The sequence below is a fragment of the Megascapheus bottae genome, chromosome 20, assembly GCF_031878675.1.
Source record: "Megascapheus bottae isolate mThoBot1 chromosome 20, mThoBot2.hap1, whole genome shotgun sequence".
Lineage (NCBI taxonomy): Eukaryota > Metazoa > Chordata > Mammalia > Rodentia > Geomyidae > Megascapheus > Megascapheus bottae.
In genome coordinates this window covers 40,980,944-41,003,355 of record NC_143528.1, presented here as the reverse complement: position 1 = coordinate 41,003,355, position 22,412 = coordinate 40,980,944, and the positions used below count along the sequence as shown (strand labels likewise).

The following is a 22,412-nucleotide window of genomic DNA, read 5'->3' as shown; positions in this document are numbered from 1 at the left end:
TGTCTGTGCTGTTTAACATTTTGCGATCTAAACGTTCACCAACAATTTTCTGTCCCATGAAATAGGATTAATGGATTGGCCCTACATTCTGAACTTAGAAAACTTTATTTTTTCTGAAGTTTTGCCCATTTTAAGAGTGAAGTACCACAAGTTGCAAAGTGTAATAGTTGTATCATGTAAATTTATATAAGATGTAAAGCCAGTATTCAATGAGGGGTAATTATTTAGATGATCACAAAACACATTGAGTGACTAACATTAACCAAGTCATTTTCTAATTGTAATGCATACTGACGGTTTCATGTGCTTCATTTCAGGTGCTCCCAGCTCTTTTTACTATTGTTATTTTTCAGGTAGAGACTTGTGGTTTTTGCCTCAGACTGTGATTTCCCTACCTACTCCTGGAATTACTGTTGTCTGCCACCATGCCTGGCTTGTTTTCTTGAAATGAGACCTCACTAACATTTTGCCTGCTGTCCTCAAATCTCAGTCCTCCCAATCTCCAAATTCCAAGTAGCTGGGATTACAAGTTGTAAGCCTCATCTTTTTCCTTTGTAATGCATCATGGGTTATATATAAATGTTTTGAGTAGGGCTGTGTTGTTCTAATGACCTGATTAGATTGACCATTAACAGAAAATAGAAATAGCACAAAATGTGCCGATTATAAACATAAGACGTAAGTATAGACATACGCAATACACATTTGATTTTTTTTTTTTCCCTGTCCTGGGGCCTGAGCACTGTCCTTAGGCTTTCTGAAGGCTAGAGCTCTACCACTTGAGCCCCAGCACCACTTCCAGCTTTTTCTCTGTCTGCAGTACCAAGGAATTGAACCACGGGTCTTCATGCGTGCTAGCAAGCACTCTACCACCAGACCAAATCCCTGGACAGACTTGCATTTGAGAAGACAAAATTGTATCTTGTGTGTAATTGTAAATATATAGTAAAAAATAAATTCTAACCTCACTGGTGTTAGAAGATTAGAAGTTCCATGGGTTCTTGATAAGCAGTGGGCCTTTTCAAAAATTATGAGTAAGTCAGGTGCAGTGGCTCACGCCTGTAACCCTAGCTACTGAGGAGGCTGAGATATGGCACAAAAGGACCTGAGACTCTTATCTCCAGTTAACCTCTAAAAAATGGAAGTGGGGCTTGGCTAAAGGGTAGGGTACTAGCCTTTAACTGAAGAGTTCAGGGACAGTGCTCAGGCCTAGGGGTAGGGTGGTAGCCTTGAGTTGAAGAGCTTAGAGACAGTGCCGCAGCTGAGTTCATGACCCACCTATATATAAATATATATATATGAACAATACATTGTTTTATATCAAGATTGACTGACTTGAAATACTGTGGTTGATTCGGTATAATTGACATGACATTTATTTGCAGACTATGTCTCATCCAAGCATTAGAAGGAAAATCAGTCCACTGGTAAAAATGTTTGGAATATTCAGACAGTTAATATTATGTAGGTAAAATATCCACATAATTGGCTGATACTAAAATGTTTTATTCAAACATGGACTCTTCACTAACTTCTCCAGTTCCTATAGAGGAGCTATGACTCACACATTCTCATCAGGATTTCATTTGCTTTCTTTTATCAATTTTCATACTAAAGCAAGTGCATTACTTTTAACAATTATTGTTTTCCAAGAGTTGGTCATATGAGTGGTTATATAAGAACATGCTTGTTTTGTACATGCACGTGTAATTTAATAACATCTGGTTATTATCCTAAGCATAAAAGTTGTTTTGAAGAAAACCATTTCAAACAATGCACAAACACTTTTTCTGTACCAAAGGAAATTTGATCTGGAAGCAAACTCAGTAAATGTTTATTGATGATACAGGTCAACTTTTCCATCCTAATTACTGGTTCATGACTAATGGTTATGAGTAAATAGGAAAGAAACCTTCTGTAAGAGATGCTACTGTTACTCTGTTTAATCAAGCATTCAACTATTTTATTTTTTAATGGTATTTACAGAATACATTCTCAGTTACTGTTGCAAAGTTTAATGTTGCATCAGAACCTCAAAACTTACCTAGTTGGTGGTAAAATCCATTTGTTGATTCTAGTTACTTTGCACATAGAAGGTTACCTTTTCCTAGCAAGCACAGCTAGGGAAGGAGCATGTAGGAGTTTGGAGATGTGCCAGGCTTTGCTGACATCTGAGCCTCCTGCAGGCTCCCCTTTCCCACTGTCAGACAAGCCAAGGGGGGTTGAGTGTAGAAAGACTGCCATGAGGGGGAGCCTGGCTTGACCACTAGCTAGCTATTGGGCCTTGGAAAAGTATTTGAACATTCTGTGCCCTGGACTTAGCATCTGTAATAGATGATAATCACATTAGCCACAAAGAACAGTTAAGAGGAAACGAGTTAACAGAGGCCACGCACAGAACCTAGCAGATGCCAAGTCAAGGCAAATTGAGTTTCACAGATGAAAAATTGGGGCCAGAGAGCTCGAGTACCATGTTTACACAGCGGAGCCCAGCTCTCAGCATTGTGCTGCCATTCTTTGACAAGGAGGTGGTGTGGTGTTTCAACTTGAGTGCATCCACAATAGAGTGCAGATCACAGGTTTTGTTTAAGATTTATATTAAGCAGTGTGGCCACAGCAAAAGGAGACATGTCTTATAAGAAAGTCTCATGGTCTCCCCAATAGAGTCCCTAGGGCTGAGGTGGAAGTCATCTTTCTCTCCAGTCAGTCCAGTAGTCACCGTCTTGGAAAGGGATGGAGCCCTCCTCCATCTCTAGGTCAGTCATACGTGCCAGTAAGATAACTCCCTCGTCCAAAAGCTTAGCTATAAAAGTGCATTTCTGGAATGCACCACAATGCTACTTCTCTCAAAAATGAATGGGTAGATAATTATCTGTTATTTTCTAATATATCTTAGGTTTGATCACTTGATCGTATTATTTTCTCACAGTCTTGGAATCTGGGAGATCAAGGTCACAGCAACGCTGTCAGAGTTTAGCAAGGACTTTCTTCCCACATCCTCATGTGACCTAAGCACACAAGTGTGATGTTAGGGTTTACGTGAGAAGTGGTCCCTCAAAGGGCTCTCGTTTGGTCCCCAAGATGGTGGGGCTTTGGGGAGAGTGATTGGATTGGGAGGTCTCTGTCTTCATCAGTAGATAATCCAATGGCGGGTTCATGTGTTTAAGTCTCTTGATGCTTGTGAAGCTGTAGAAGGCCAGGCCTGCTTGGGGATGTGTCCTCGGGCCCTTGCTGCCACTCTGCTTACTGTTCACCTCTAGGTGAACAGGCTGTTCTTCATGCTTCCCCTACCATGGGTGTATGCTGGGGCCAGCCAATCACAGGCCGAAACCGTGACTCCACCTCTCCTTGTTTTACATTGTTAGGTATTTGTCACACAGAGAGTAAATGGCACGAAGGTCCCAAGTGGATCCCTTGCAGTCCCTTCAAGGGCACCAGTTAGTTCTTTAGGCTAAGCCCTTGTGACTCCATAATTACTCCCCTGAGGGCTGGCCTCCTGTGCCAGCACTGTGGGGATTAAGATCCAGCGTGAATTGCAAAGCAGGAGTACTTACCACCAAACCTTTTCCTTGTCACTCAAGACCTGTTTATACGGCGTTCTTTCCACGCCTGTGTGGCTCCTCTGGGTTGGATGCCAGTTTTGTAAGACTCTCGGGGACTGTTTGTTTATCCAGGCTCACCTACTTCTCACTGGAAGATGGAAGAGAAAGTCCTTCCTGCCCACCAGCCCCACTGCAGTGTCTGTCCTCGCTAGAATGAAAATCCTAGGTAGCTAGTAAGAGGGTTCTTCTGGCTGTGTGATGGAAGCAGGTGAGGCCCTGACAGAGCTCACAATGGGTGTATGGGGGTGTTTTTAGGGGCACTGGGCTGAACTCAGGGTCTCCCACTTGCCATGGAATGCTTTGCCACTTGAGCCATCCCTCCCCCCCGCCCCGCCCTAACACATTGTCTGGCATGTTCAACGGAAACCCCTTTGTGCAGCTATGTACAACTAAATGAAAAGGGGTCAAGTCCACCTTATTAGCAAAGTGGAGGAGAAAGAACAGGCCAGGCTCGGTCTCAACCTGGGAAGACCAAGCGTTAAAGAGCAGCAACTTTCCTACTGCAACAGAGGTTGTGCAAGGAGGTGGGGTTGGACTTAGGCTTTTACGGGGTCTGAGCCAGGAGGCAGAGGTTATCCAAAGGCTGTTGGGGCAGGAGAGGCGCAGGGGCCCGGGAGGGAATGTTTGCAGCCAGGCTTAGGTGGGACTGTGCTGGCTGCACGGCAGAGCACGCCTGAAGTTTGGCCTTGCTTCCGCATACACCTAGGTTGAGAGGGTGGGGGTCAATCCTTTCACACTATAAGCGTGCTTCCTTTAGAAAGCCCCAGAAGTGATACTAGAGACGTCATAAAACCTGCAGTCTTCCTGGAACTCCAAACTTAGTGTTACCCTATGCTGTGAGTCCAAGTAGGGAAGATGGAAAATAACCTTGGATCTGTGATGACAGGGAGCTGGAGCTGCCCTGCTCTGCTCTGTCATGTCTCACGACACTGACATCCAACCCAGAGTCACCCACACACAGGCATGGAAGGCGCTCAGGGTAAACAGGGCTGGAATGGGAAGAGTGGCCCAGGTTCAACTAGGTCTTTAGAGTGAGCTCTGCGGCTCCCCCGCTGCCAGGCTCTGCACAGCAGTCTTCATTCAGGCGACAGCCAGCCTTGGCTCAGTCCTCGTGTCCTTGTTTGGGGCCGGGGAGGCTTGATACTGGGATTTGAACTCAAGGGCTCATGCTTCTTGGGCTGGTGGATAAATTCCCAATAGTTTTTCATTGCTTATTTTAGGTTGGGGCTTTCCTTCCCCCACCCCCTCCCACACATCCCAGGGCTGCAGATTTGTACCTGAACTACAATCTGCCTAATTTTAGGCTTCCCATTGTCACCCCAGCAGCAGCAGCTTCCCTTCCATAGAATAGACCTGCAGCTGCCACTCCAGGCTGTCTGCCTTCTCCTCCTGCCTGTGTGCGCGCGCTCTGGCCATGTAGGGTGGGTGGCTCTGCCCAGCCTTTCCTCGTGCGCTCTGGCCATGTAGGGTGGGTGGCTCTGCCCAGCCTTTCCTCGTTTGCCAGGGTGCCCTCAGGCTGGGCCTGGGCCCTCCTTGTGGGGCAGTGGGTCCCTTGCAGTCATCATCTTCAAGTCTCTTTCAGACGTCAAAGCAGCTGATGGAGCTGCTGCTATGTGAGTCAGGCAGGCTGCGTTTCCTGGGCACACAGCAGGGGGAAGCCTGGATAATAGTCGCCAATGCTGGGGTTCTGCTCTCCCCCCACAAAGGACCCATTCTTCCGCTAAGCCAGCCCTGCAGCGCTTGGCTATCTTATCTTCTCATGTGCAAGATTTCTTCCACCCAGAGAAGGTTACTTGAATGAGCAAGCTTTCATCCACTGACCCCACTGTTCAGAAAGGACAGGCTGTGCAAACTACACATACTTCTGGCATTTCTCAGCCTCTGTCCAGGAAAACCTCCTCAAGTTATGGGACAGTAAGGGGCCACTGGCTAGCTCCTCATCGGCACAGCAGAGGGTGGGGGTGGGCCTTGAGCACCGTACCCCAGCATATAGACTTGCTCATGGAGTAACAGCCGGAGAGGGTCTGGCTGCTGTTTGTGAAGGGCACACTTCCAAGCAGAGTGCAGGCCTCTGTCTCAAGGCTACAGAGCCTCCAGAATCCCCTCCCCCTAGCACAGCCTAGCAGAGTCAGCCCAGCCTGCAAAGCCCAGAACGCCCTGCTATCAAGGTGCCTGACAATTTAGTCTCTCTTCCAGGACTGCAGCTGACCAACAGAGGGGAGGAAGACGTTCTGACTAAGCTAATACTGCATCAAGAACCCCACAAACCACCTGCACCTGTTGGGTTCTAGAACCTGTGACGAGATGGTTCAGAGGTAAATGTGCACCCCCCCCTTACATGCCAAAGGCCTGCCCCACCGCTCAACCTGGACAGTGTCTAGAGGCAGGGACTGCAAGGAGAGAGGTTAGTGAAGTCATTGGAGTGGCCAGAGGGATGAGAAATGGTACTGAGCTCCAAAGACTCAGTGCAAGCCTGGCACATAGTGGCTCACGCCTGTCATCCTAGCTACTCAGGAGACTGAGATCTGAAGATCAAGGTTCAAAGCCAGCCCTGGCACAAAAACGTCCTGAGATTCTTATTTCCAATTAACCACTAGAAAACCAGAAGTGGCACTGTGGCTCAAGGGGTAGGGTGGTAGCCTTGAGCTGAAGAGCTCAGGGACAGCGCCTAGGCCCAGAGTTCAAGTCCTACAACCAACAAAACTAAAAAACAAAAAAACCCAACTTAGTGCAGTGGAGGATTCCAACACACAGAAGTGAAACAGGCCATTCTAGTGTTCCCCCGCCATTCCCCTCTTGCCTTGAGTGGTTCTGGAGGGCTGGGCTGTCCATCTGGTGTCTGCCCACTGTGCTCCCTCCACGGGAGGGAGCTGGGGTGAGGCTCCATCTCGAATTGTCCCTGGTGGCCAGCTATGCCCTGACCCTGCACTACTCAGGCTTGGTAAAGACAGCCTAGAAGTCCTTAAAACTGTGGAGACCTGTGCATCTCTTATTGCTGACATTCTAAAAGCAATCTGTCTGGAGATCTGATCTATTCCAGCCAAAGTGGCTCTGCAGACTTTCTGGTAGGTTGTTCTTAGAGAGACTCAGATAAGAGCTGAGTTAAATGCTTTTTGAATGAATGATTTATTGGATGCATTTGTTAATTGTCTTACTCTCTGGGAAACTGATAAAGATGGATGCTACCTGAAAAGGCCAAAACCCTTTTCTCCTGAAGTGTGTTTCCCCTGGGAAAACTACTCATGTCTCAAAAACGGACCTTAAGGGTTGTCTCAGCCCCAAAGCCAGAGGCCAGGCTTGTCTCCAGCTGTCCCTCAAGCTGAGATTGTAATCAGAATTCTAGGCCAGAGTGTAAGTAAACAGAGGGGTAACAATAAAGGGCAGAAAGCAAACTCACTAAACCAACAGACTCATTCTTCTGGGATAAAAGCCTAGAAGAGATGCCAGAGCCTTCCAGCTGGCTGCTCTCTAACAGGTGAGGTCACTTTTTTATTAGGGAGAGACAGTGAAGCTGGACAGGGAAGGGTCTGGGGTAGCCAGTCCCAGGAAGGAGGGCTGGATGGGAAGAGGGGCTCTAGTTGCAGAGATGGAATCTTCCACTATAGGGAAGTTTGTTTGTTCGTATTGCATCTGTTACCTCTTTTACAGCCACAGGGTATATTTAGGAAGGGGGAAGAGATAGGAGACAATCTGTGAGGGCAGTTCTAAGATACAGGAAAGGTGAGGGTTTGGTTTTTGTTGGTTGTGGGCCCTGAGCTCTTTTGCTCAAGGCTAGCACTCTACCACTCTGAGCTGCAGAGCCACTTCGAATTTTCTGGTGGTTAACTGGAGATGTGTCTCATGGACTTTCAGATCACAGCCTCCTCAGTAGGGAGGATTACAGGGGCGAGCTACCAGCACTTGACTGGTTCTTTCCCATCAAAGAGGCGCAACTCCAATATGTCAGCCTCAGACACTTTCCTTCATAAAGACAGAATGGTGAAGGGCAGAAAAAGATTTGCTCCTCCAAGACAAGAGGCAACGAAGCACTTCAGGGGGTATATACATGAGCTTGAGGTTTAAACAGAGAAGAACTGGGCAGCAGAGGGGGCTGTGCCTACACCAGCCCTCAGCCACGTGCAATTGTCCACTCAGGCTCCAGGGATGTGGCCGTGGCCTTCACCAGTGGAGGGCAGCAGTCCCAGATGATCGCTTCCAGCCAGGGTGCAGCCACGTCACTGCAGGCCACTGTTCTTGTTGGGGTTCTGTCCTGTGGGACCCTTGTCTTGGGGGTAGTTTCATTTTTCATAGAGGTGGGTATGTGAGTCTATCCTTTCCAGACCACAAGGTGACTACAAAAGAGAATGTCAAGCAAAGGAGACATATAAAATGGAGGTAGCTTGTAAGTCCTGCTATAAGAGCACGCCCCTTCCAACACAGGAACCTGTGGACAGAAGCTCACGCATTGAGGGCATGTGATGGCATGTGATGGTGGGCCCTTCTGAAGAAAATCCGATGGGGTCCCATCATGGTACTGGTGCCCTGAGAAGCTTTGGTTGGTAGGGTGGCCATTTCTGGAGCCCACCCACCTTCGTCCTGGGCCCCGTCTGGGATAGTGTGACAACAGCTGAGCCAGCAGGGTTGTGAGTGCTTGGAGGAGGGGACCTCCACCTCGTGTGCAGGGCTGCTCATCTCACCCAGGGTTCCCTGGCACTCTGTGGTAAGGAGCTGACAGGATGCTGTGTACCCTGTTGTAAGCTGGAGCAGTGGAGGCCCAGAACACAAAATCCATCCTTATGACTCCTTGGGGGTAGTGAGTGCTTTGAACTGAAGGAGACTGGAAGGTTCTGGAAGCAAGCAAGAGCTCTGTGTCCTGTTCCCACAGCCCATTCCTTCCTCAAAGTGACACACTGGTAAGAGAATTCCCTTTAGTCCTGGTAAGTCCCTCCAGGACGCGTGCTGGGACAGGATGCTGGGAGGAGGGAATGCGGCAGGGCGGGTTCAGGAAGCCCAGAAGACGGGCCTTGCGGCATCAGACTCTTGGTTCCACTTTTCTTCTTTCGTTTTTGGGTCTGGGCACTGTCCCTGTGCTCCTTTCCTCAAGGCTAGCCCTCTACCGCTTGGACCACCGCTCCACTTGTGGTTTTTCAGTGACGACTGGAGATTGGAGCTGGCTTTGAGCCAGGATCCCCAGCTCTTATCCTCCTGGGTGGCGGGATGCTCGGCGGGAGCCACCCGCGCCTGGCAGCTCCACTTCCTGACAGTGGTTTAATCTGCCCGTGGCAGTTTTCCTGCGTCCTGGGGTCCCAGCGTCACAGGAGGTCGGCGGGGGCGGTGGGCTTCTCTGCGCTGGCCTCGCCGGCCCTGCGCTCGCTCCGCAGGCTCAGGGAAAGCGCCCTCCTACGTCTCCTCCACGGGGAAGCCGGGCTGCGGTCGGGTTGGCGGTGGTGGATGCCTGCGCGCCTTCCTGTCGTCCTGGGATTGCGGGTCACCAGGCTGCTGCGCAGGGCCCAGGCCTGCGCTGGCGAACCAGGCCCCGGCTCGGGTCCCGGGGCCGCACGAGGCCGCTGGCGCGGGACGGGGTCCCGGCTTCCGGCGGGGCGCGCTTCCGGCGGCGCGCACGTGTACAGCACGCAGACCCAGTTTGCTGCCCCTCCCTGAGATTGCCCTCTGGAGCCGGTCTCGTCTCCTCCCGCCTGGTCTCTGGAGCCACGGCCCCACCCAGGGAGGTGGCGCCCCCGGGCCCGGGCCCGGTGAGAGGGTGTCCAGGAGTGCGTGCTCCCTTCCACATGGACGTCGTGTGTGTGTGTGTGTGTGTGTGTGTGTGTGTGTGTGTGTGTGTGTGTGTGTGTGTGTGTGTGTGTGTGTGTGTGTGTGTGTGTGTACGCGCGCGCGTGCGCAGACCCCCCGGCCTGGGACTTGAGCTCAGCCTCCATGTGCTGTGCCTGAGGAGTTTTGGCGCAAGGCTGGTGCTCCGCCACTTGAATCACAGCTCCACCTGTGGCTTTTTGGTGATGAACTGGAGATCAGTGTCAAGGACTTGCTTCAAACCCCAGTCCTCGGATCTCAAGATGGATGGATGGATGGATGGATGATGGATGGATGGATGGATGATGGATGGATGGATGATGGATGATGGATGGATGATGGATGGATGGATGGATGATGGATGGATGGATGATGGATGGATGGATGGATGATGGATGGATGGATGGATGGATGGATGATGGATGGATGGAATGAATGGAAACTATGGTCTAAAAGCTAAACCGAAGCTTGTTCTTATTTTTCATTTTTTAAAAAGCCCAAGCAAAATTCAAACCCAAGCCTGGTAAATGTAACAAGCAAATGAATGAAAGGAAATGTACACGCATAGAGTCATTCAACTGGAAGGCCTCTCTCGGGATGGGACAGGCACCTCCCTTCTGGCTCTGGGGTGGAATCATTAGCAAATGTCCTTCCCGGGACCAGACGGAAGGATTCGGGCCCTTTTTCCATCTGTGATGTTTGTGACACTATAAAGACAATTCTGGCCTGCCACCAGTCTGAAGCTTGTGACAGGTTTCTTTCCACATGGAAAAAAAAAAAAAATCCAGGGAGTGGAGGAAATCATGGCAGTGAATTGGATTCCTGTCCTCTCAAGATTATCAGGAACACTCCCCTCGGATCAAGTTTACCCTAATAAAAACATGGAAGTCAGCCTGGAGTCCCCCCCCCCCCTTGGCATTCAGACTTGGGGCTGTGTGCAGAGCTGGGATTCAGAGAAGTGTGACAGCTTTAGGAATCAGAGGCCACAGACAGAAGTTTGCAAAGACTTTTGGTAACAAGCCTATCATCAAAGATTCAGTGCAGTAGAAAAAATTCTCAGAGGGTCTGCCATAGAGAAGGAAATGGCTGGGTATAAACAGAGGCTCCCATCACATTGCAGTTGAAAGTAATGGAGCAGAATTTCCAGTGCTGGTCCTTAAAAATCTCTTAGAGGTGACACCAATCATCATGCACTGGACACAAACTGGCATGTTGAACTGAAATCCCTTTGTACAACTCTTTTGTTTTGCCGGTCCTTGAACTCAGGGCCTGGGCACTGTCCTTGAACTTTCTCAAAGCTAGCACTTTACCACTTGAGCCACAGCACCACCACTTCTGGCTTTTTCTGTGTATATGGTACTGAGGAACCAAACCCAGGGCTTTGTGTTTGCCAGACAAGCACTCTACCACTAGGCCATCTTCCTGGTCTGTTAACTGTTTAAGAATAATTTTTTAAAAAAACTTTATTAAAAAAATCTAATTCCTGCCAAGCACTGGTATCTCCCAGGGGATACTGAGAAAGGTTGAGGTTCAATGCAAGTATGACCACAAACGTTAGTGAGGTCCTCTCTTCAACACATAGCCACATACAGTGTCACACAGCTGTCATCTCAAGCATCAGGAGATTGAGACTGGAGACATTCTGGTGCCAGGGAAGCCCAGACACAAAAGCCCAAGAGACTCAGTCTCCATGAGCAGAAGCTGGGTGCATTGGGAAGCGTCCAGGACAGATCTTGGTGTGGCATGAGCCTGCAGTGTGACCGGCACAGATTTTGCATTCAATCCCATTATTGCAAAAGGCAAAGTACAAAACCCCCACCCAGATTCCTCATTTTATATCATGCGCATGTTGATAGATTGATGCCCAGATTGAAAGAAGGAGATGTGACCACAGACAGAGGTGGGATGAAGCACCCACATGCCAGGAAGGAAGAGGTGCCAGGAGCCAGTGCCTGCTGTTTCATGGAGAAGCGGCTCTGGACTTTCAATCTCTGAAACTGTGAGAGCATCAGCTTCTGTTAATCGAGCCACCCCGTTTGTGGTCATTATTTATGATGAGTGCCGATTTTGGTAGGAAGACAAATGATTCAGCAAAGACCTCTGGAGAATAAAATTAAGTGGAGACATGGAGATCTCCTTAGGTCCAATGAGTTCTTTCTATGTGGAACAAAATCACTGTACCAAGGAGAAACCTCCTGGCCAAATGCAGTTAATTAGATCATCAGGTGAAATCTCTAAAGATACATACGCATACAAAAGCTGCCTTGCAGATCTAGATCTGTGAGGCAAAGGATCCACACACGTGGTGCTCTAGATGAACTAAAACCGATGAGCTAGAAAGTGTGATCGTTTTACTTTCTAAATAGTTGCCACTCACTTTTTAACTCATAGGGATAACTTTAAATAGCAAGTTGGCTAGTGATTTAAATGTTACTTTGTTAAAAACAATAGTTGATTTATTCAAATGTGTCTGTTTCCCCTGCTCTTTATCAAGGAAAAAAAAAGAGAATTGAACTCTAACTTCTGTGGGTGTGGTGTTTTATGTCTATTAAGGTCATTGCCTGGTGCCAGTCTTAGAGGAGAAAATCTTACTGGTCGAGTCTGGTTCTTATGAGTACCAATAAACATAAAACTCGCTTGTCAAAGCACTTGGTACAGAAAAAATTTCCCTAGGACAGGTGGTGCTGCCCGTGGGAACCTAAACCTGCATGTTGAATCTTTCCCCAGCAAAGGCAGACAATAGAATGCCCAGTTGTTCCATTACAGCCTTTTCTATGGAAATAGAAACTTTCTTCTAAAGTAGAATTTACTAAAAAACAAAAACAAAACCACAGAAATGCCTGAAAGATGAACACACTCAGTAGAGGCTCTGAAATCATCTACATCCAAAAATCAAAGCGATCTTGGTGGATCAACTTCTGTTCTTTTCTTCCAACTGGGGGACCAGTTGAAGCGGAACAAACAGGTCATACCATATGTCTGTCCTTCCTTCCTCAGGTATGACCTGGTGACAAGGCGCAGTACCCAGGAAGGTTCCAGGGGCCTCTGCTGGGAAGCTGGTGGGATATGAGCACTTGTCACTCATCTCACAGGTCCATGGAGTGAGCCACACATGTTCTAGCCCTCCACTGACATCTTGGCAGGCTGGAATGTATCTGCAGGTGGTCTCAGCCTCTGAGACTCCCCAGGGCCCATGCACCAATTGTCCCAGCCAGTGCCTCGGCTGTCACCACGTCTGGTGAAGCTCTCTTTATTCTTGAGTCATGCTGTTTGTCTCTGTTGGAGGCTGGGTCACAGTTTGCTTGCACCACTTCAACAGCACTGTGATTCTTCTGCATCCTGTGCTCCCTTACACACCCAGCACGTTCCGCCAGCCAGCATTTCTTAAGCAATTCCTCTGTTACATCTGATGCTGTATTTCTACAGGAGCATGTGGTCCTCAGCATGCCACCACATCCAAGGAGGTCCTGACGAGTCTGGGTGTTCCTTCGTCCACACAATGCCCAGACTGTCCGTGACAAGCTTCAACAGAGAGAATCTGAGTTCTCCACACACCGCTTTGAGTACTTCTGTCTAGGCGGAGAGAAATAAAACATCTGGCTGGGTCTCCCCAAAGTACTAGACAGGTCTTATCCATGTTTTCAAGGCTCAGAGGCTGCCCCAGACCATGCCGTTCTCCGGTGAAGGAGCCAAGGAGCACAGCTCAGGAGGGGATGTAAGAGAAGAGGTGGTCTCAGAGGAGATCAGAAAGCTGGGACAGGAGCAACGATGTGAGGGGTGCCTTGATGTGCTCGTGTGAGCATCCCCTTTCCCCACGTAGAAGGCAGAGGGGATGATCGTGTGGCGTGGATGTGGGCCTCTTGGACATTGCCATTTTGATGCTGGCGCATTTTGAGATGCCTTGTGACGCTATTTTGATCCAAGAGATACTATTATATTATGCTACACATGGTACACAAAGGATACAGTAGACTGAGCAGTGGCAGGAACCCTGGTTGATGTATTCAATGTCCCCCAACAAGTGACAAGGATTATCTCAGTTATCTTAGTAACGGCTCCCCCACTCCATTGCTGTAAGAAAAGGACTTGAGAGAAACTGGGGTGATGCCTGCTGTAAGACGACAATGCATCTTAAGCTCTAGAGTTGCTAGGCAAAACCCTTGGGTCAGAGGGAAGGTGGCAGTAATTCCCCAGGCTTCACCCCAGTCTCTTTGCAGCCACATGTATAACAACATGAATCAGTAAAGTGCAGCAGGAAGGACCTCGAAATCCAAAGTAGACAGACCTCGGGCAGAGGAGCTCTGCGGCAAGCCACAGACAGCCAGAGAGCTGACAGCATTTCTTCCCAGTTCTTTTGGTTGGTTGCTGGAATTGGTTGGAGTATTGACCACAAGAATCAGTCAAAGCTGTAAATCAAGGACCCTCGGTCCTGTCCAGGTGTTTCTCAGTATTTCTCAGTACCCTACTGAATCTAGATTCGAACTCTGCTCTGCTGCCACATGACTGGCCAATACTTCCATCTCTCCAGGCCTTGACTTCCTCCTCTGTGACATGGCTGGTTTGTAGGATTGTCTTTTAGAACCACAGGCTGGGTGGCACATGCAGCAGAAATCTGTCCCATGGTTCTGCAGACTATACTCTGCAATCGTGTGCTGGCAGGTTTGCTTCCTGCAGAGGCTGAGAGGAGGGGTCTTCCCTGGAGCTGGCCTGCCTGCCCCGGGCCCTCCCTTGCCCCAAATCAACTCCTCCCTGCTCCCTCTGTCATCTTCTGTTCCTGTATGTGTTTCTATCTTGGTGCCCAACTTTCCACTTTTGAAGATATCGGTCTGGGAGGTGGAAATTTGGACTATTGGTAGAGTGCTTGCCTAGCGTGCATGAAGACCTGGGTTTGATTCCTCGGTACCACATACATAGAAAAGCCAGAAGTGGTGCTATGGCTAAGTGGCAGAGCGCTAGCCTTGAGGAAAAAGCCCAAGGACAGTGCTCAGGCCCTGAGTTCAAGCCCCAGGACTAGCAAAAAAAAAAAATCAGTCTGGCTGGGTTCAGACCCACAATCTCATTTTAACTTGCTATCCTCTGCAAAGGCATCACCGTGTGATGCACTGGGATTTGGGCCTACTGGATTTGGCTCCGCATCTGACATCCTCTAAATATGTAACTGAGAAGGCCTTCTTTATAGACTTTATATGTATATAATAAGTGTACATAACGCAATCGAGAAAAGTCAGGTCTCCAGGCAGGGGCTTTTGTGAGGATAAGGCAAATAACCCTAGCAGACCTGGGCATGGGGAGTGTGCCCCTGGATGCTGTCCTGGGGTATGAGGACTTCCTGGCCCCCAGACCCTGGGGGGACCTGGCATTTGCGGGCAGGGTATTGAGCCTGCCCGGGATGCGAGAAAGCTGCCTTCAAAGACTCAGAACGATGCCTTTTTTTTTTTTTACTTACAAATGTGACAGGGCATATATAAATTTTACCTTAAAATCCTCTTTTCGTGTCACTAGAGACTGAACCTGGGTCTCTGAACTTCTCTACACGAGCTCTGCCCTCAGTCCTGTTGTGTACGAAGCAGTCTGACTTCTCGGGCTGGCTTGGAACTTGAAATCCTCCTGCCTCCTCTCGAGAGTCCCTGGATCTACAGGAGTGCATGCCCACTCCTGACTGGAAGCCAGCCTTTCCTCCTGGTTACTCAGCTCTTGGCCTTGCTGGGTGGCCCTCACCACCATCCATCTCGAGTGTCCTGCTTCCCTGTTTAACACAAACGCCTCCCTCCCTGCCCGTCACCACAGCTATCCTCATTTCTTCCTTATGGTCCTGTCCACTCCACGCACCTCAAGGAATGGAGTCTTATAGCATCTGTGTCTTTGTGATGTGTGTTCTTTCTCGGGGGCCGTCCATGTTGCCGTGGGTTTGGGTAAGGTGGGACAGCCTCTAGCTTATGGGTCTTCTGAGTCTCTTGGGTACTGGGGTGACAGGTGTAGCCACCACACTGCACCTGCACCGCCTTGTTCTTTTAAAATAAAAGACCCTAGCTCTCTGCCTTGCCCCAAGCCAGGTTGTTGTGTGCGTGCGACCTGGCGGGCGACAGAGCCAGGGCATCTGGGCATTTGTTCTCCCTTCGCTCCCCTGGGCTGCTAACGTGTGGCCTGAGGTTTCCTTTAAGCCAGAATCCTGGAGTGTTGGTTAGGAGCCCGTGGTCTCCTCAGGGGTGGTCTAGGAGGGCTGGAGGGGGCGCCGGGAGGGAGTTAGGGTCTTCCACCCAAAGTGGGGCACGCTGAGCTGAGCTAAGCACCCAGCCGCTGCCCTGCGTTTGGGAAGGCCCTGAAGCGCCTTCTGTCCCCTGGACTCCCGATGGCTAGTCTGTCTCAGGCCAGGCTCCTGGCTCCCCCTCCAGGTCAGAGGCACTGTGCCAGCACGGCAGGCAGGGCAGGACAGGGCGTCTTCACCCCTTCCTCACCCCATCGCTTCACTGAATTCCTAGAAGCCTGGGGCTCAGCCTCCAGACACAGGCACCACAGGTGCAGTAGGCTGTGTGTGTGTGTGTGTGCGTGCGTGGTGTGTGTGAGCGCGTGCATGTGTGTGTGGTGTGTGTGCACGCGTGTGCACGCATGTGCGCGTGTGGCCCACCCATACCAGGCCGCCCTGGGGCTGCGCTCCTCTTGCTCCTCTCGCTCCTCTTGCTCCTCTTGCTCCTCTCGAGCTCCTCTCGCTCCTCTTGCGGCTCTTCTGGATGCTGGCCCAGGCAGGGAGGGCCAGCTCTCGGGACTGCAGGGTCCACCATGGCCCTGGCCCGGGAAGCTGCTGCCCTCGTGAGGCCCCGCGGTCTCCTCTAGGCGCAGCCCTGCCCAGCCTGCCCTTCACCCCTGCAGATGGGCGACTCCTGGCTCCGGCCCACCCCGGCCCGACCTGCCATTCACCAGGGAGAGGTGTCACCCAGCTGTCCCCTGGACGAGTCCCAGGGGGCACACCCCACAGCCCCCCATTCAGCACACCCGCACCCCACAGTGCCGCGGAGCGACTCATGCTGAGAACCCATGATCACGGGGCTGGGCAGGCCCCGCAGCCGAAGCCCCAGGAGGGCAGTGTGTGCTTTAGCCACCCCAAGGCCACCTCTGTTCCACTGCTGCCCCCGGGGGACGTGTCACCGTGCTGCGGGCAGGGAAGCCCCCACAGATACAGATGCCAGTCTTCTGGAAGAGAAGTGTCACCAGTCTGGACCTCGTTGAGCCCAGCGACAAGCAGTGTACCAGTCCAAGAGGAGCCAGGGCCTCTCCCCGCCCTTGCCCCCCCCCACCTCCTGCACCCCTGTATCCCTGGAGGCCAGGTGGCCGCTGCCTCCATCACTGCCTCCCTTCCCGTGACTCTCCTGGGGGAGCAGGGTCTCCACCCCTCTCCCCCATTCCTCCTGGCTGGGCCCCAGTCACTCCTCCAAAGCTGCTCGTGGAGGTCACCAAGACCTCTAGATGACAGGACCCGATGGTCCTTTCTCAGTCCTGGGGTTGGACGTCAGTGACGCCCCTTGCGCACCCTTTTCTTTGCGGGCTGGGGACCCATCCGAGCCCGGCCTCCATGGTCTGGCTCCTTCCTTTTCCTCTGAGTTTTGGCGCATGTTGACCCAGCCCCTGGATGACCTCTGGCTTGTCCTGCCACTTGGTGCCAGGGAGATGCGGTGATGCATCGTCAGCCTCTCCTCCAGCCCCACCGGCGCCTGGAGAGCCACGCAGTGAGACCGCGCAGGCAGGGCATCCGTGCCCCGCAGTGATGTGTGTGTCTGCCCGTCTCTGGCATGGGTGAAGTCAGGATGTCAGCCCCACGGCTGCCTCCCAAAGGGTTTTGTTTGGTGCCGCCTGCTGGAAGTCGTTGGTACTGCAACGACTGGTTTGGGGCATCAGTTATCCCAGTAGCCTCGGGGGCTCCTTGGCTGGAGATGGCCTTGACTAGCTTTGCACTGCCAAGCCTGAGATGCATACAGCCAGCTCTAGCTATGTTTGCGGAGTGGAGTGACAGGCTGGAGTTGATCTGTGACCCTGCATCCGGGCCCTTAGACTGCTGGGTAGAGGAGCTGTAGCCTTCCGCTGACACTTAGCATTCACCGTGCTGCCTCTGTGGACGGTCTTTACTGGTGACACGTGGGGCTCATCACCTTCACACTGGGGAGCAGCCAGGGGGAGTGGAGGTGAGTCGGTCTTCTCACTAGACGGCCCAGGCAGGCCTGGAGTTCGCAGCCTCCTGCCTCAGCCTCCTGAACTCTGGTGTGGTAGGCTCATGCAGCAAGGGTAGTCACAGTTCCTGCAGACTGTGCCGGACAGCTGGCAGCCAGACAGCCAGACAGCCCGACAGCCAGCCGAGGGACAGCCGGGCTTCTGCCTGCGCTGGAACATCACCTGGATAACTCAGCTCCCCCGCCTCCAAACTCTGCAGCCGAGGGCAGCTTCAATTGTTCTACTCCCTTCCCTTTCCCCCAAGAGGACTCGTGAACTCTCCACTTGGCCCCAGGCCCGCCGCCACCTCTCGCTCGACCTGGCAAGGGTTCTCCTTGTATGCCATTCCAGGCACAGAGCTCCGGTCCCGTGGTGTGTTTGCACTGCTAGAATTTTCCATCCTCCGGGCCAAGATGCACTCACAGAACTTCCCAAACACTTTCAAAGACAGCAGGCACACAGAGCGATGCCTCTTAGCTGTGTGGGTGGACAGAGGCAGGCCGGACGCTGCCCGAGTGTTAAGGAGGCCTGGAGAGGAAGGCCGCAGCTGGATTTGCCCTCACGCGAGGTGACCCTGCATGGCTGACACCGTACAAATGCTCAGAGTTTTCCCAGCAGATGCCAGTTTTCCTAAGATCTGCCATTGCCCCCGTAAACCCAGCTGTGTGCCTCAGTGCCTGCACCTCCACCAGGAAATTTTGATTAGGATTTGTGAGAAGAATTTAAAAGCCTGTATGTGGGTTTCTGGCGAAGATCTCAGGCTCCATGGAGCTTTCAATGAGTGACGTGGTAGAAAACTCAGCTCTGCAAAAAGTGATGGCCTGACAGGAGAAGCACACTTCCAAACTCTCAGCAGGAACTGGGGACACATTTGTCCATCTTACAGGGACATAAGGGTGTGGGGGGGCCACAGTTGTGTTTGTCACTGGGTGCCTAGCACAGCAGGAAGAGGAAGCCAAACTCCATCCTTTTGTGACTTTTACCCAGGGACCTAAGGGTTAATGGTAGCTCCTATCAGCACTGCTGCAGGCTGGAAAGCTAAGGACATGGAGAAGGGAGCTAGCCGCACCCCCCCCCCCGTAGTCTTTGTTTCTATCTACTTTCCATGCAACGTTCACGGGGGAGGGGTCTCCCACACCAAATACCACCACAGCCCCGGTGTGAGCTCAACACCTGCTCCCAGGGACTGGGGAATTGGGGTAGACCTCTGTGATCAAGCAGAAGACCAGCCTGGCCTTGTACAAGGAGAGGTCTCAGGGATGAGTGTCTGCCGTCTCTCCAGCGCCAGACTCTGGCCACCTTTCTGCTCAAACTCCAAGGTGAAGCTGTTTTCTATTCTGATCAGCTCAGAGATTCCAGACCACGGCTCTGATCAGTGTCCCCACATCCTGCACCCACACCCCGGCCCTGCCCACAGCTCCAGGAGGGCATGTAATAATTGTAATAAAGGGGGTTTTGCTGGTTGTCCAAGGAGCCTGGGGGCCGGTTTTGCCTGAGTCCGTTGCTTTGATTGGAGGATGGAATGGCTTAGCTCGTCACTTTAGCATTGATCTCAGCCCCAGCCTTCATGTTGTACAACTTCCAGTACACAGAAGGTGGTGTCGAATGTAAGGACGTGTAATGAGAGCCGCTCAGCACACAAATGCGGAGGGCAGCCGTCAAGTGGACGCCTGACGAGGCGTGTCTCCGCCTACTCCGGGTTCTTCAGCACAGGCTGGCAGATGGATGGTTCGTGACAACACAGATGGATCTTCCAAAGGTCTGGAGGCTGGAAGGCCAAGACATCAGCAGACCAGTGTCTCCTCTTTGCAGCTCTCAGATGATCTCCCTGCTGAGAGGGGCCGGGAGCCGTGCTTACCTCAGTTCTCATCCCGCTCACAAAGGCTCTGTCTTTATGACCTGATTACTGCTTGGAGGTGGCGGCACCCCTGGGGGTCTCATATAGGAAAGTCCAGGACCCACTGTGCTGGGACTGGGGATTCCAGGAGCCCTGAAGCTAAACCTCAGTCTCTTGACTTGGGTTTGGCCCAGACACCCCCACTTCAGACTGCCCACGCCTCCCCGGTCCTGTGTGGAGGCACTGCCCTGTGGGGCTTGTCCCAGGGGACCAAGGCTTTTCCCAGGCCTGGAAGGCCGTTCTCTGTGTGTGGTGGCCACGAATGTCCCCGCAGGCCGTGAAGGTCCTGCCCAGCCCGGCGCTGGCCCCGGGCCCCCGCCCGCCCGCCCTCGGAAGGCTGGGAAGGCTGCCTTTGCCCAGGCTTGCTGGAGGCAGAGCTGCTGTGGCGCTGGGCTGGGCAGGCTGCTGGAAGGTGGTTGGTATTCGGTGGGTATTTTCCTTGGCTCGCCAGCAAAACACAGAAGTGGAAGAAAATCAATTTGTTAACAATTCTCAGGAACAAGAGGCCAGCGGCGGGAAGACTCCAGAAAAAGAATCCCAGGGCAAAGTTCTGAGTCCCAGACCCTGGCCTCACGTTCTTCCAGGCCCGCCCGGCCGCCCCGTCCGGACCCTCTACCTGGCTCTCCCTTCCCGGAGGGGAGGGACGTGCACTCCACAGCAGGGAGAGCACCGGCCATTGTCACTGCGGTTGTGTGTGCGGAGATGGCACAACTCTGTGATGAAGTCCCACGCCGCAGAGGAGCTGCGGTGGCCATGCTGTCTCCTTTTGTGGTTCTACCTGTCTATATTTTTATGATGGGACAAACCTGAGTTTTAGGCACATAGCAGAAAATACAGAGGTTTTCCACACATGCCCTCTCCCTCCACTCCACAGTCCTCTCTCCACGACCCATAATCCTCCCACAGTGTCATGTCGTCATGGGTCATGAAGCTACAGACGTGTCACCCCCACCCACTCCCACAACCCACGCTAGATAGAAGACAGCCGTGGTGGCGCACAATCCCCGGGAGTGAGCAGATGTGTGAGGGTGACACAGATGTTTCAACACCCTGCAAGGCAACTCTGCATGAAGCTGCCGGGCCCTCTGGGAACAGGTCGTTCCCCGAAGACACATGTTTAGGTAGCAGTGTGATTGCAGGGTTTGCGGGGTTGTGTGGTAAGAGCAAGTATCGTTTTGTGCTCAGTTTTGTAAACTGTCCTTGCCAGGAGCTGCTCTGTGTCCTCGCCTTGTCTGTCAGGGTTCACAGGCAGGCAGAGCCGTGTGGACGGGGGTTGCTCTGCTCTGTCTCCCCCATGCCCTGGCGCATGGCGCCTCTCCCCACATACCAATATGCCATTCAGGCCCCTGCTGGGTGACCACTGGAATCTGACTTACGGCCTGCTCTGAGGATCTGTGGGTTTTATGAGGACAAGCCACCTATCTTCTGTCCCCATCGTCTGTCTGGGTTGATGGTTTTCCCTGAAGACTCTGGGCTCATGGGGGTTGGAGCTATAGCTGCCCATTTGAGAGAGGCCGGCAGAACCATAATTGGCCACAGGCTGCTTATCCGTGGTGGAGGCACCGCTGGGTCTCTTATAGAATTGTTTCGAGCAGTCCATGTGCCCAGAGACAAGGCAGCACAGAGCCTGGCCTGAGCACGACGCTTAGGAAAGATTAATGGATGGTGATGGCGATGATTCAATTTGCATTTCGACGGAATGGCCAAATTCCATTGGTCCAGAGAGGAGCAGAGCCGGGCGGGACAGCTGCCGTCAGGATTCCTTGTGGGTTTTAGTTTCCCCTAAGATCAATGGAGAGAAGCCTTGGGGGCAGTGAATAAGAAACATGAAAGGAAACCAACCAGGCCAAAGAACTGGACTGTTAAAACAACATGCACAGTTCTAACTCCCCTCTCTGGGGTTCAGATGGGTAAGTTTTCTCAAATGCTGTTTGTGGAAGGCTGATCCCTGTGTCACTCAGCTCTTTCCTCAGCATCAGCCAAGGCCACCTCGGCCTGGTGGCGGCGTTTCTCACACCATTAACACAGGCGACTAATGAAAGACTGGAAGCAACCCAGAGCAAGAACGTGTTGGGAGCACTTCCTCCTACGTCAACAGCACAAACAGCTATTCTGGGTTTGGGCTGTTTTCCAAGTTGGGCTACACGATGATAAACAACAGGATCCATTTCTTGGGGGGGGTGGGGGGAGTAGTTGTAAGGGTGGGGGAGTGAAGGTTTAACTTTGGAAAACACAATTAAAAAATCATTGAGGAAACTATTGAGTGGAAAAGTTAGAGGCATAAAGAATTGTTTGTGATTATAAAAATAGTTCCAGCTCAAGCTGTCTTGTTTATTCCTCATGCTTGCCACATTTTTGACTAGACATTTGCCTTTTCCCATCAAGCTAGGCCTTTCTTTGGGAGACTATCAATAATTATCTTCCTGACTTTCAAGAATAAAAATGGAAAAGTAAAAAGTTTAAGAAATCAATGAGCTGGCTTAAGTTTGCTGAGAAATTCAGAATGATGTCCACGACTAAAAGTGACCAAGTAAATCAACATAATTTGAAGAAGTAAATTAACCCAGAATGACAAAATGAAAAGACATCTCCCAAGGAACCTCATAAATTTCGTGCTTGCTGCATTTCTAGTCTCTGATTTCTAATAAAATTCTCATGAGAACATAGTATTGCGCCATAAAAACTCCTGAACTCTCCTCATGAGAACTGGCTGGTTTATAAGGCCACTTGGGTTCAAGGCTGTGGTTTATTTATTAAAAATTTCTCAGTAAATATATCATGGATGGCGGGATAGTGCCTTGTGATTCTAGAGAGGCCATGCATCATTCCTGCTGTCCCCAAGTCCAAAAGAAAACAAGAAAAAGCACGTCAGGAACTCTCTGACCCAGAAAAAAAACCAAAAAACAACTGTAACCTTTTTGCTTTTG

General features: G+C 51.3%; 1 long non-coding RNA gene across 2 annotated transcripts; it reads left to right on the top strand.

Annotated features, from left to right (window-relative positions):
• The first annotated feature begins 3,497 nt into the window (after nucleotides 1–3,497).
• On the top strand, nucleotides 3,498–15,192 carry LOC150049505 (uncharacterized). 2 transcript variants are annotated; one of them, XR_016539004.1, is made up of 3 exons: nucleotides 3,498–3,810; nucleotides 5,799–5,917; nucleotides 14,892–15,192. It is a non-coding gene; the product is annotated as an uncharacterized LOC150049505 (long non-coding RNA). The 2 variants fall into 2 exon arrangements; XR_016539005.1 differs by lacking the exon at nucleotides 14,892–15,192 and adding an exon at nucleotides 12,816–12,883.
• Nucleotides 15,193–22,412: the final 7,220 nt, after the last annotated feature.